This window comes from Macrotis lagotis, chromosome 8 (assembly GCF_037893015.1).
Source record: "Macrotis lagotis isolate mMagLag1 chromosome 8, bilby.v1.9.chrom.fasta, whole genome shotgun sequence".
Classification (NCBI taxonomy): domain Eukaryota; kingdom Metazoa; phylum Chordata; class Mammalia; order Peramelemorphia; family Peramelidae; genus Macrotis; species Macrotis lagotis.
Genome location: NC_133665.1, coordinates 66,699,358 through 66,712,046, shown reverse-complemented (window position 1 = coordinate 66,712,046; position 12,689 = coordinate 66,699,358). Strand labels below are relative to the sequence as shown.

Here is a 12,689-nt window from a genome sequence, read left to right as displayed (position 1 = left end):
GTTTCATTGAGTTCTCTGCTATTGGTTTCTTAGGGTTGATGGTTATATTTCTAGCAACAAAAGGATTTTTAAACACTTATAGGGTCTGTGATTTGCCATCAATTATTTTCTAAAAGAATGAAATTGTATGTTTTTGTCTTTACTGTAAAAAAACTTATCAAGAATTATAGAAAAATATTATTCACATTGCGAATACAGGTATGCTTATCCCTGTGAAAAATCCTTTGTCAGAAACTAATGTTTTTATATATCATCCAATTATTCATATTAGCACTACTTGTCTTTCATCAATCTTCCATGTAAATTAATGTTCATTCTTTAAGGGTTATTTCTTCTGGATGAAGGATGATATCGCATTTAACAAAAATTCTATAATTATTGTGTCACATGTCTGTGGCTACAAATATGGTATCCCTACATTATAAATCAAATTGACTTTAATGAATTTTAAAATGCATTGTTTAAACTGAAATAAAGATTTTATTACCAAAGTAGAGAAATGAGTTGAAGTGTTCCTAAAGGATCATTTAAAAAAAAACCTTTTGCTTCTTTATTATTTTGTGTTTAGATATTTGAAAACCATGAGACTAAAGTTCATAGTAAATTTTGATGTATACATGTATTCCCACATTTTAGAGGTTGATTCATGAATTTAAATTTGTGGAGACTGATTCATAGAATTTAAATTTGTGATTTTATTTGCTTCTCATTAATTAAAATAGTTACAGAAATTTAGTAGGAAAAAATTCATAGGGACACCTAAGAGGCAGAGTGGATAGAGCACTGGTCCTGAGTTCAAATCCAACCTTAGACACTTTATACTTACTTAGTTGTGTGACCTTGGGCAAGTCACTTAACCCATTATGACTTTGCAAAAAAAACAAAAAAGAAAAAATCATACTATTGACCAACTATTCAATCATCTACAAAAATAGTTAACATGACTATTCATCTACAACTTAAGACATAGACTAAATATGTAACTAATACTCTTAAATGAAGTAGGTTAGGTGTTCAAAATTTTTATGGAATAAAAGCTGTATTTAATATGTCTTCAGAATACAAATAATATAAAATCTAGGATCTTCAAAATTAAATAAGGATTTTAACATTTTATAAATCAAAAGTTGATTAATGATATAATTGGTTGAAATTCTTTTTTCTTAAGAGTTTGCTTATTACCTTCTCAGTTTAAATCAAAGATCTGTAAATATATATTATTCAAGCTGATTGCTAATTGAGCAATGAGAGCTTTTTTCTAGTAGTCCTTGTTTTATTATGGAATTTTAAATTAGAGGTTATCCCTATTGGGAAAGGGGAGAATAATATATGCATGAAATTGATTTCTAGAAATAGCCATCTTTTAAAAAATGTTTTGTAGTTGCTATAAAATGATTATACAAATATTATATATTTAATGTCTTGGGTCAATCTACTTGATATATCAGCTCTAAAAATGACCAGTATTTGAAATCATAAAATTTCAGAAATGGGCAAAAGCTGAAATAACTCAACTAAACCAATCTTATTTTCAAAATAGATCAGGGGGTTAGGTGGGGTAGAGAGGGAGTGTTAATCCAGGGTCTATGAACTTATATTTTTTAAAACTATATTTCAATCAATTTCCTTTGTAATCCTATGTGGTTTATTTTATACATTTAAAAATAATACCCTAAGAAAAGGTCTATTATCTTTGTTAAACTACCAAAGTGATCCATAATACAAAAAAGGGTTAAGGATTCTTGCTTTATATAATATGTGAGCATCCCTTCATTGCTAAACTTCTAGGGCTGTAACCATAGACCCTGAGAAGTTAGACAGATTATACCTATAAATATAGGTATATTATAATTATTTGTTCCTACTTCAGAATAAGATAACCATTCCACAACCCAATTGAGGTCAGTAATACAAAAATAAGGAAAATTTCACTCCTTTAATTTTAGCAACATAACATATATGGATATAAAATAATGAAGACTGAGTTCCTAAACTATATATGAAAAATTAGCCTTATTCTTTCAAAGTTCAGTTAGTGATATCTTCCATACAATTTTCCTTGCTTGATTTTCCCTGCCATCTGCTAGTGCCTCTTCTGATAAATTGTACCACATTAATTGTGGTTGTATACATTCACACATTATGATATATTTATATATACTTATATATGTACTGAGCCCCTAGGTAATTTCCTTGAAGGCTGAGATTATTTCTATTTTCTTTTATTTTTGTCTTTTTATCTACAATGCCTAAAACAGTGCATCATCCATAGTAGGCACATAATACTTGATTCATTTTATGCATTATAAGTTCAAATGTCACCATTAACTGTCTTTTTGTCATTTTTTTTTTCTTCACTACCATTTTAGGAGAGAAACTGTCAGGGTAAGTCTATGAGGGAGATTATACAAGTATGGAAATAATTTGGTTTTGTTTCCATTTAAATATATACTGTATTATTTGTCCATTCAATTCACTCTCAGTCTCCAACATTAAAAAGAAGGGAATGGAGGCATGAATATATCAAGCATTACATATCTTCACTTGGAAAGCACTTAACTCAATTGTTGACTACATATATTTTACTTTTTTTTTCTGGGCTGCCTTCCGTATGTTATTTGACATACATCATGGAAACAAAAGATAAATCTTAACTCATAAATCTGAAAAATATAATAATTGGCAATGATAACAAGAGAAAACATATTAAGTTCCTTATATATATCATTCACTGTAGGGTAGACAAGTACTTCAAATAACTTACAAGTTTTAATTTTTCAGTCATTTCAGTTGTGTCCAACTCATACAGGGTTTTACTTGGCAAACATCCTAGAGAGGTTTGTAATTTCCTTCTCTAGCTCATTTTTACAGAAGATAAAACTGAGGTTAAACAAAGTTAAGTGACTTGCCCAGGGTTGCACTGCTAAGGATATCTGAATTCAGATTTGAACTCAGGTTCATTTAAGAATTTTTTAGATAACTTTTTTCAATTTAAGTAGTGTATTTTGAATTTTATTTTATTCATTTAAAAACTTTTGGGGGGGCGGCTAGGTGGAGCAGTGGATAGAGCACCAGTCCTGGAGCCAGGAGTACTTGAGTTCAAATCTGACCTCAGACACTTAATCATTACCTAGTTGTGTGACCTTGGGCAAGTCACTTAACTCCATTTGCCTTGCAAAAAGCTTTAAAAAAAACAACCTTTTTTAAAATGAGAGAGTGCAGATGAAGAGTGACTGAGTAGCTTACTCAATATCATAGAATTTTCTCTAATATTTTATTTTCCAATTACATATAAAAATAATTTTAACATTTTTTGATTTCCAAATACTTTCCATCCTTCCACTCTCATTTGGAAGGCAAACAATTTAACATAGGTTATACATATATATGCAAAATATATTTCCATATTAGTCATGTTATGAAAGAAAATAGACAAAAAGAAAAATTGAGTTAAAAAAAGGATGTTTTGATCTGCATTCAGATTCTATCAGTCCTTCAGAACTTTTTTGATCATTGTTGAATTGAGAATAGTTGTCCTTCACAATTGATCATTGTGTAATATTGTTGTTACTGCTGTATGATTCTCTAGCTTCTACTTATTTCATTTAATATCAGTTCATGTAAGTCTCTATAGGTTTTTTTTTCTTGAAAGCAGCCTACTTGTCACTTCTTATGATAGGGCAAGATAGATTGCTATGAGTATTGATTTCTCTCAGTCATTTCTGATAATAAGGTTCCTCCATAACCATCTTTCCCACCAACATAGAAATTCTTTTGTGACTCTTTTTGAGCTAATTTATCTTCTCCTAGAACAAACTTTTCATTTCTGAATTTTTTAGATATCATTCCAATATATCACAACTGTACCCCATCTTAATAATATTTTTTCCACCAATTCTAATTATGATAAAATTCTTAGGAGTTACCAGTATCATCTTCTCATGTAAGAATGCAAACAATTTAACCTTATAATTCCTCTTTTCTCTCTTTCTTATTTACCTTTTTATGCTTCTTCTGAGTCTGGTATCTCAAAGTCAAATTTTCTATTCAGCTCTGGTCATTGAATATTCATTACCTCCCTTCCCTACCTCCTGAAAAATTATACTGAGTTTTGCTGGGCAAGTTACTTTGGGTTGTAATCATACATATCTTCCAGAATACAATATTCCAAGCCCTCTCATCCCTTAAGAAGCTACAATATCTTGGGATTATTTTAACAATGGCTCCACAACATTTGAATTGTTAATCTCTGGTTGCTTACAGTATTTTCTTCTTGACCCAAGGGATCTGGAATTTGGCTATTAATATTCCTGGGAGTTTTCATTTGGAGATCTCTTTCAGGTGGTGATTGCTGAATTCCTTTAATTTCTATTTTATCTTCTGGTTCTTAGAATATCAATACTTGGGGTGGCTAGGTGGTGCAGTGGATAAAGCTCCAGCCCTGGAGTCAGGAGTACCTGAGTTCAAATCCAGCCTCAGACACTTAATAATTACCTAGCTGTGTGGCCTTGGGCAAGCCACTTAACCCCATTGCCTTGCAAAAAATGCCTTAAAAAAAGAATATCAATATTGTGCTCCTTGATAATCTATTTCAAGATGTCTATGCTCTTTTTTTATTCTATCTTTCAGGTATTCCAATAATTCTTCAATTATCTCTCCTCCATCCATTTTCATGCCTTTTATTCTTTTGTATTTCTTTTTTTAGTTGGTCAAGTTTACTTTTTGATGAGCTTCATACCTTTTCTGGTTGATCAATTTTTTTTTGACGAGCCACATTCTTTTTCCAGTTGGTTATTTTTACTTTTAAAGAAGTTGGCTTCAGTCAATTTTTCTTAATTGTCCTGCATGGTTCTCATTTCCTTTCTTCATTTTTCTTCTTCTCCTTTGCTTTTAAAAATTCTTTTGAGGGACAGCTAGGTGGTGCAGCAGATAGAGAACTGATCCTGGAGTCAAGGTGATCTGAGTTCAAACCCACCCTTATACAATTTATAATTACTTAGTTGTATGCAAGTCACTTAACTCCATTGCCTTTCAACCCCCCCCCCCAAATATTAAAATTCTTTTTGAGCTCTTCAAAGAGGTTTTGGATCTGAGACCAATTCATAAATTCATTTCAGGTTTTACTTGTAGACAACTTGTCACTGCTTTTTTCTTCTGAGATGTTGTTTTTATCATCCCTAATAGAATAGAAGCTTTCTATGGTTTATGCTTTTTGTTTTTGTTCATTTTGATAGTTGAACTCTGCTCCTGTTCTACAGGGAGTATAGTCCCAAACTTTTTTGTGCTGAGGTCAGGATATGGTCCCTGACCTATTGCTTGCTGAAATTGCTTAGGCAGCCCAGACATTGCCTATTCAGAGGTTTGTTTTCTCCTTTATGCCAAGGCTTTTCCTATGTAGTGGTTTCTTCCCAATCCAGTCCCATCTGTTGCACCAGCATTTCCAGGATTTAGACTTTGTCTTCCAATATGGAGTTGGGACCCTCACTGCTGCCATGCTGGCTTTTTGAGTCAGTAACCAAGCTGCACTGTGTCTAAGAGCCTATTATTAGCTTTCCTGCTCTCCCACCTACACCCTTTATCCATTAGTGACAGACCTTTTCTGAAGATCCTCCATGATAACCTGAATTGAGAAATTGTTTTGCTTTTGTTTTGGTGGGATCTGTAGCTTCAGAGTCTCTAGAGAAACTTCATTTAAAGTTGTTTTGGGAAAAGATCTGGACAATTTCTAGTTTTATGCTACCCGAGGTTCTGTGTTGTTTCTTGATGCTTCATGTAGTCATTCGCCTAATTCTAATTGTTAATGAATTATTTTCTTCAGAGAGTTTTTGTACCTCCTTTTCCATTTACCCAATACTGATTTTTAAGTTTAGTAGATTTTTGTTTATCTTTTTCCATTTGATCAATTTGCTTTTTAATGTATTTTTCTGTTCAGTGAATTTTTCTAACTTGGTTTGTTCTTTTTTTTAAGGTGTTCTCTTTCATATTATATGTGCTTCCTTTCCTAAGCTATTGACCTCCATCTGCCTTTCAACTATCTCAAACTAGCTGTTTAGTAGACACCTTGTACTCATATGTTTGAAACAGAACTCATTTCACCCCTAAATCTTCTATACCCTCCACTTATCTTTCCTCTCATTGTAGAGGACAATATTATTCTCTCAGTCCTTCAAGTTAGATTCCTAGGAGTCATCTGGATTCCTCACCATCTTTTGCTTTCCCTCCCATAACCAAGTGCCAAGACCTATAAATTTCACCTTTGCAAATCTCTCCTACATCTCCTCTTCCCCTTTTCTCCTTTGATACTTCCACTACTATAGTACAGGTTAGCTTGAGAATTATTAGCATAGAGATGGTAATTAAATCTATGGGAACTGATGAGATCAACAGGTAGTATAGAGGTATTATTTATTATTACAGGATGGAATGGTATCACTTAGTATCACTTCAATACATAGAGGAGCTAACTTTGACAAAAACATGAGACAAGGATGCAGAAGTCATCTGGTAGATGAGTTTTGATCATATTGTTTCCTATTAATAAATAATACTAAATATTAATAACTTATCCAGGACAGAATCCTAAGGAGCACCCATTTTACGGGCATAATCTGGAAGATCTCATAAAGTGACCTGACCCTGAAAAGTCAAATGAAGCAATCCATACCTCAATAAAACACTAAACATTCCCAAGAAGTGGTTATTAACTTTAAGATGAAGTCTTCCAGGAAATGAGGAACTGATCACTTCCAGGAAAATTCATTTCACTTGGGAATTATCAAGAAATTATGTTCTGATTTTTGAGTCAAAAATCTGCCTTTTGAGTGCAACAAATTTTTAATTAAGACTAAACACTAGGAGATAGGCAAACTTCAGATAAGACAGGAACCCTACCTTCATGAAGTTTACAGTATGAAAATGAGACTATTTGCCTATTTCTATTAAACCCAACTTAAATATCCTCATTAAGCTCTTCTTAGTTTACAAATACAAAATATAGTACAAATTTTTCCTTGGAATAAACTAACATTAGGAATTTCTCCATAAAGCTCAAGATGATAGTTTATCCTTTGAAACAATGTAACCAGATTCAGCAAATCATTTAAAAGGAAAGCTATTAGAAACTTTGTATCTCTACTGCAAAGTAGAGTATAAAACATTTGTACTGCTTGCAACAATGTCATATTTTTGAGTCAATAGTTTGGATACTTGTATTAAGATTGTAACTTTGAAAATATATCTCTTTTTTGTTACAGTAACTCACATCATTTTGTGACCAATCTTTGGAAAAAATACTTCCAAAAGTCCCTGTATTTTATTCAAAGGAGTCAAAGAACTTCAAAGTTGGAAGGGATCTCAGACACCAAAAGTGATAATGCAGTCTTTCAAAAGCATTTATTAAACACTTACTATGTTCCAATGCTTGCTATGCTCTTGTGCTAAACACTGAGGATTCAAAATAAATCCAAAACTAATGATTCAAAATTCAAAAATTAAGGAATTTAGTTCTATGATTCAAAGCTAATATCAGGGACTATTATTCTTTTAGACTCAATTCAAGTATACTGGATCTTTTAAAACCTTAGTATAGAGTGCCAGGTCTTAAGACTGATTCAACTCTGTTCAAGGCACTGAAGATAGAAAGACCAAAAAAAAAAATTACGTGAGCAAAAAAAAAAATCCAGATAAAGTGCTATTGGGTTAGAAACAGCAATTAAAGGGGGTTAGGTGGTGGGTTGTGAGAAGCAGACATACTGAAAGTGTGGTATAATGGAAAGAGCAGATGGCAGCATGGTGTAGTGCAGCATTTCCCAAAATATTTTGGCCACAGAATACTTTTGGACTTGAAATACACTGATGGAACCATAAATGCTGAAATTTGTGTCTGGAAAAATTCCAGGATAAAGTGAAGGGTAGAAGTCTACCCTTAGGAAACAGGAAAAGAGGTAAAGTCTATATTAGGTGAAAAAATCACTTTTTAAATACTTTCATATTTTAGAAAAAACTGTTAGTGAACCCTCATCTTATATAGAACAGTATGGCAAATAGTAGTGTAGAAGAAAAAAACACTAGATTAGGATATAAGACCGGGAGAAAATGGAAGAACATTGAACTGCAGGTCATGTAAAGGTTCTTTTATTTACTAAAATTCCAATTCTTGAATATTTAAGTCACAATTTTTGTGTGCCTCTTAATTCATGTGTAAAATGAGTTAGAAAATGTCACCAATTTTTATTCTCTCAATTGTAGAAGCCGAGTGGTTTTATTGATGTTAAGTTCCCTTAGAGGGACTACTTTTTTTTTTATTACATTTAACTAGCCATCTGCTGACTGAAAGTGTTGCTTGTGGTTTGTACAGACTACTTGGGAAGACAGAAGGACCTGGGTTAAAGATTTTTCTCTGATATAAAGTGTATGATCCTAAGTGTCATACAACCTCTCAGTATCCCCAGGAAACACTGGTGCAAAAAATAGATATTTCACTTAGGATCTATTTTGTTGATGGTTATCATCATTGCACATTAGGAAAACCTGATTGTCCCAGATTTGCCAGAAAGGTCTGGTAGGGCATATTTGAAAGAGGTCTTTCAAATTCTCACTAGTTGTATATGGATACTAGACAATTCATTTAACCTCTTTGGGTCTCTGTGAGGCAGTTGGCCTAGATGGCCTCTAAAATTCCTTGGCTAAGTCCTTTTCAGTAGTGTGTAACCTCATTTGGATTTTCTTGGCAAAGAGGCTGCATTACTTAATGCAGGTCCAGGTTGCAGTTTGGTGTCTTGAGGTCAGATTCTCAGGTCTGACTCCAGGCCAGGCACTCCATCCACTGTACCATCGCTAAAACTATGATCCTATATCAACTACTCCCAAAGTCAGTTTGTACTTCATTTTCAAATGAGACCAGGAAATCAGGGAGGTGATGCCATGACAAGCATATGAATTGGACTTGAGGGAGTGCTGAATCACCAACCTCACTTTCTCCTCCAGACACATCTGGTTCCGTGGCCTAATATGAATCAGGAGGACTGGAGATGGCCCTGGATGCCCAGCACTCAGGGTTAAGTAACTTGCCCAGGGACATACAGCTTAGTTATTTGTCAGAAGCTGGAATCGAACTCCCATCTTTTTGATTCCAAGGTCAATAATACCCTTCACTTTACAGACTAACCAGGGTGAGGATTGGATGACTGTGCAGTGGAAAAACTGGTGGCATTTGGAATGGGGGATGAGGGTTCAACTGCTACTTATTTACATAATCGGCCTGGGTCTAGATTTCTTCATCTGTAAAATGAAGAGGTTGGGGGAATTGTAGGGAGCAAACTAGATACTTTCTTTTTTAGTTTTTTGCAAGGCAATGGGGTTAAGTGGCTTGCCCAAGGCCACACGGCTAGGTAATTATTAAGTGTCTGAGGTCGGATTTAACTCCAGGCCACCCAGCGGTCCCCAAACTAGATACTTTTTAAAGATCCATTCCGGCATCGATCCCCGACCAGGTCTTTTCCACCCCGGCATTTTCGCGGGAGATCGGGGCCTGCCCCGCCTGCTGGCAGACAGCATCACCGAGGCGGCCCGGCTCCAAGCCTTGGCTCACCGGGCGCCCCCAGGTATCCTCCCAGCATTGGCAAGAGCCGAGGGCGCGAAGGCCCCAGCCCACGGGCGCGGGCTGGCTCCGGCGGAGTGGAGAGGGGCAGGGGGGCTCCTTCACTCCCCTCATTCGCGCCCGGCTGTCGGCGTCTCTCGCGCCCGATTTCCAGTTCGGAAGCCAGCGGGGGGGGGGGGGATCGACCACCGAGACAACCGGGATCCGACCTCTCCCCCGGCGCCGCCTCCCCCCACGCGCTCGGGGCTCTCGCTCGCTTTTAAAATGGCGACCGCGGCGCCGCGAGCTTGGCACGCGCCCCTTGGCTCCCGCGTCCCCCCGCCCCCCCCCAGCACGCCCCCCCACCACCCCCGGCGCCGCTCGCCGCCGCGCAGTGCCCTCTGGGGGCCGGCGGGAGCCCGGGAAAGCAGGAGAGCGAGGGAGGGAGAAGGGACTGGCACAACTCGAGTCCCGCGCGGGGCCAGGGAGTCCGAGAGCGCCGAGCCGCTGGGCGAGTGAGGAGGAGGAGGAGGAGGAAGAAGAGGAGGAAGAGGAGGAGGAGGAGGAGCGGCGGCCGGGACGCTTGCGCCTCAGTGCCCGGAGAGAGGCGGCAACATCCGGGCTCCTGCCTCGCCGGAAGTGACGCGGCCGCAGGGGCGGCCCCTCTCCGGAGCGCCCGTTTCGCTTTACCGCCTGCCCCCGCCAGCGCCATGTCCCGCCGCCCTCTCCCCTGACTGGTTTCTCCCCCATCCTCTCTGTCGTGCGGGGCCGCGCGGAGGCGGGGAGGGGGGGAGGGCCTCCGTGCCAGCCCCTCTGCCGAGCCACTCGGAGCCCGCAAGCCGCCTCCTAGGGGCTCCTCCTAGTTGCGCCTCCAGAAGCCCCAGTGTGGCTGGCAAAGGAGCCTGTACCGTAGCCTCGGCTCCTCTTCCGCCCGGACCCCCGGCAGTCATTGGCGTCTCTAGCGGATCCCTGTGCCCCCTCCCCGCCCGCTCCCCGCTCCCACCGCCGAGTGTCCGTCACCGTGCCCTGAGCCCGCCTCTTCCGGCGGCGGCTGCTCTCAGGTTCGGTTGCCTCCTCCCCTCTTCCCTCCCCCAACCCCCCCTCCCCGTGTGTCTCCCTCTCCCTCCTCTCTCTCCCTCTCTCTCTCTCCCTCTCTCTCCCTCTCTCTCTCTTTTGTGAGTTATAGCAACCGTTGCCTTGTGAATCAAGCGCCATAGTCACCGTAGTCCTGGCGACTGTTACCCATCAACAACAACTACTCCTCTCCTCCTCCTCCTCCTCCTCCTCCTCCTCCTCTTCCTCCTCCTCCCCACCACCACCATCTCCATCACCCACCAACAACACCACAATAATCCACAGCCAAGGTGAATATTATTCTATATCTACATGTGTGTGGGAGCGTGTGGATGTGTGTGTACGCGTGTGTCCGTGCGTGTATTTGTGTGTGTGTGTGCGCGCGTGTGTGTCTCACTCTTCTGCTGCTGCTGCTGCTGCTGCTGCTGCTGCTGCTTCTCACACCTCGGGGGCTGCTGCTGCTGCTGCTGCTGCTGCTGCTGCTGCTGCTGCTGCTGCTTCTTGCTGCTGCTGCTGCTGCTGCTGCTGCTGCTGCTGCTGTTGGGGCTTCTCTCTTTCTGGAGCTTGTTTACAATTTATATTTACTAACTATATGGATAGACTAGGATGTATGTGTACGTCTTGCGCCCCCCCATCCTTCCCACCCCCCCCCCTTTGGCTGCACTTTAGGGATGGAGTGTGATGGGGGGGGTCTTTGGGGAGTGGGAGAGGGAGAGGGAAATAGAGTTTTCTGATTGGTATTGTGGAATATTTCTGATCTCTTGGTTGAGGAGGAAGGTCAGGTGGAAAGACCAGGAATTTTTTCCCCCCGTTTCTTTTTTAAACCTGTATGTTTCCTGCTTTTTTTTTTTTTTATAAACCGAAATAGATTACAATGTGCAGGAGCTAGAGGTATTTTTTGTTGTTGTTGTTCACTTGTAGGGCCTGGTATGGGTTTTTTCCCCTTTAACCTTAAACACTGGTGAACTTTTCCCACCTCTTATTTCCTCCATTCTGTCCTCTTTGCTTTGTGATAAATAGGGTATTCTTCTTTAATCACCAGCAGTTTCATTGTTTTCTTTTTCTTTTAAAACTGTATTTTCTTTGTGCTGCAAACAGTCTTAATATCCATTCAGCACTCTTCTCCCTTCTCTTTCTTACTCCCGAACCCTCTTACCCCCCCAACACACACACACACACACACACACACAGTGAAGACAGGGGCCTCTTTACTGTTGCTGCTTCAGAGAAAGAGATTTTTTTTAAGTGTCTTTTTGTGCTTGTGATTTAAACCGGATGCAGAGCATCTGTGATAGTTCGGTTAGTAGTTATTGACAGAGCTTTATCTTCATGTGGAGATGGGAGGGGTGCTCGTGAGGTTCCATTTCACTTCGATAAATCCCCAAATAGTGGAGAAGGTCTTAGTAATTTACATTGTGATTATAAGAATGTGCTTTAAACAGAGATAGGATAGAAGAAAACTCTGAAATCAGTTTATAATGGTATTTGTCAGTTATGGTACTTTGAGCTTTCTTTCCCCCTTCTCTGTTCATTTTCCTTTGAGAGTTGAAATTGAAGTCAAGTTGTTCATAAAGAATGTATGAAGCTTCCCAACTTGAAACGTGTGTATATTTCCCTTACTTTGTAGTTTAGAGCTAGACTTCTGTTCTTAATATATTCTTTATATTTACTTTTTTGTTTACACTGAACATCAAATTTGTTTAATACTCACCAGTTTAGAGGACCACTATTTCTGAAATTTTGCATTTATATTGATTTTTTTCTTTGTAGGTAAAAGAAATTAACTCAGTTGACAGGGTTGATCTTTAGAGTGAACCCAGTTTTGAAATGCAAACTCCTTAAATTTCTGTGTTGTACAGTGAAACTTTTAATTAACAAATTAATAGGAAAGTGGTATTAATTTTGTGAATGTATATTTGTGGAAATAAATGTAATTTCTCATTTTAATTGCACATATTTTGTTTTTGAATGTGAATCTTGTTAAATTTGACTTGAATATGACTTGGTTCCTTCTAACAACCCCAACAGAAAAGATCAT

At 38.6% G+C, this 12,689-nt stretch overlaps 1 protein-coding gene across 4 annotated transcripts in view; it reads left to right on the top strand.

Annotated features, from left to right (window-relative positions):
- Nucleotides 1–10,799: 10,799 nt before the first annotated feature.
- RFX3 (regulatory factor X3) overlaps nucleotides 10,800–12,689 on the top strand; it is a 358,977-nt gene continuing 357,087 nt past the window's right edge. The window contains exon 1 of one of the 4 annotated variants that reach the window (XM_074197449.1): nucleotides 10,800–10,941. The gene's annotated coding sequence lies outside the window, so the exon portion shown is untranslated. The remainder of the gene's footprint in view (nucleotides 10,942–12,689) is intronic. The other 3 variants (XM_074197448.1, XM_074197442.1, XM_074197444.1) reach the window with 3 other exon arrangements.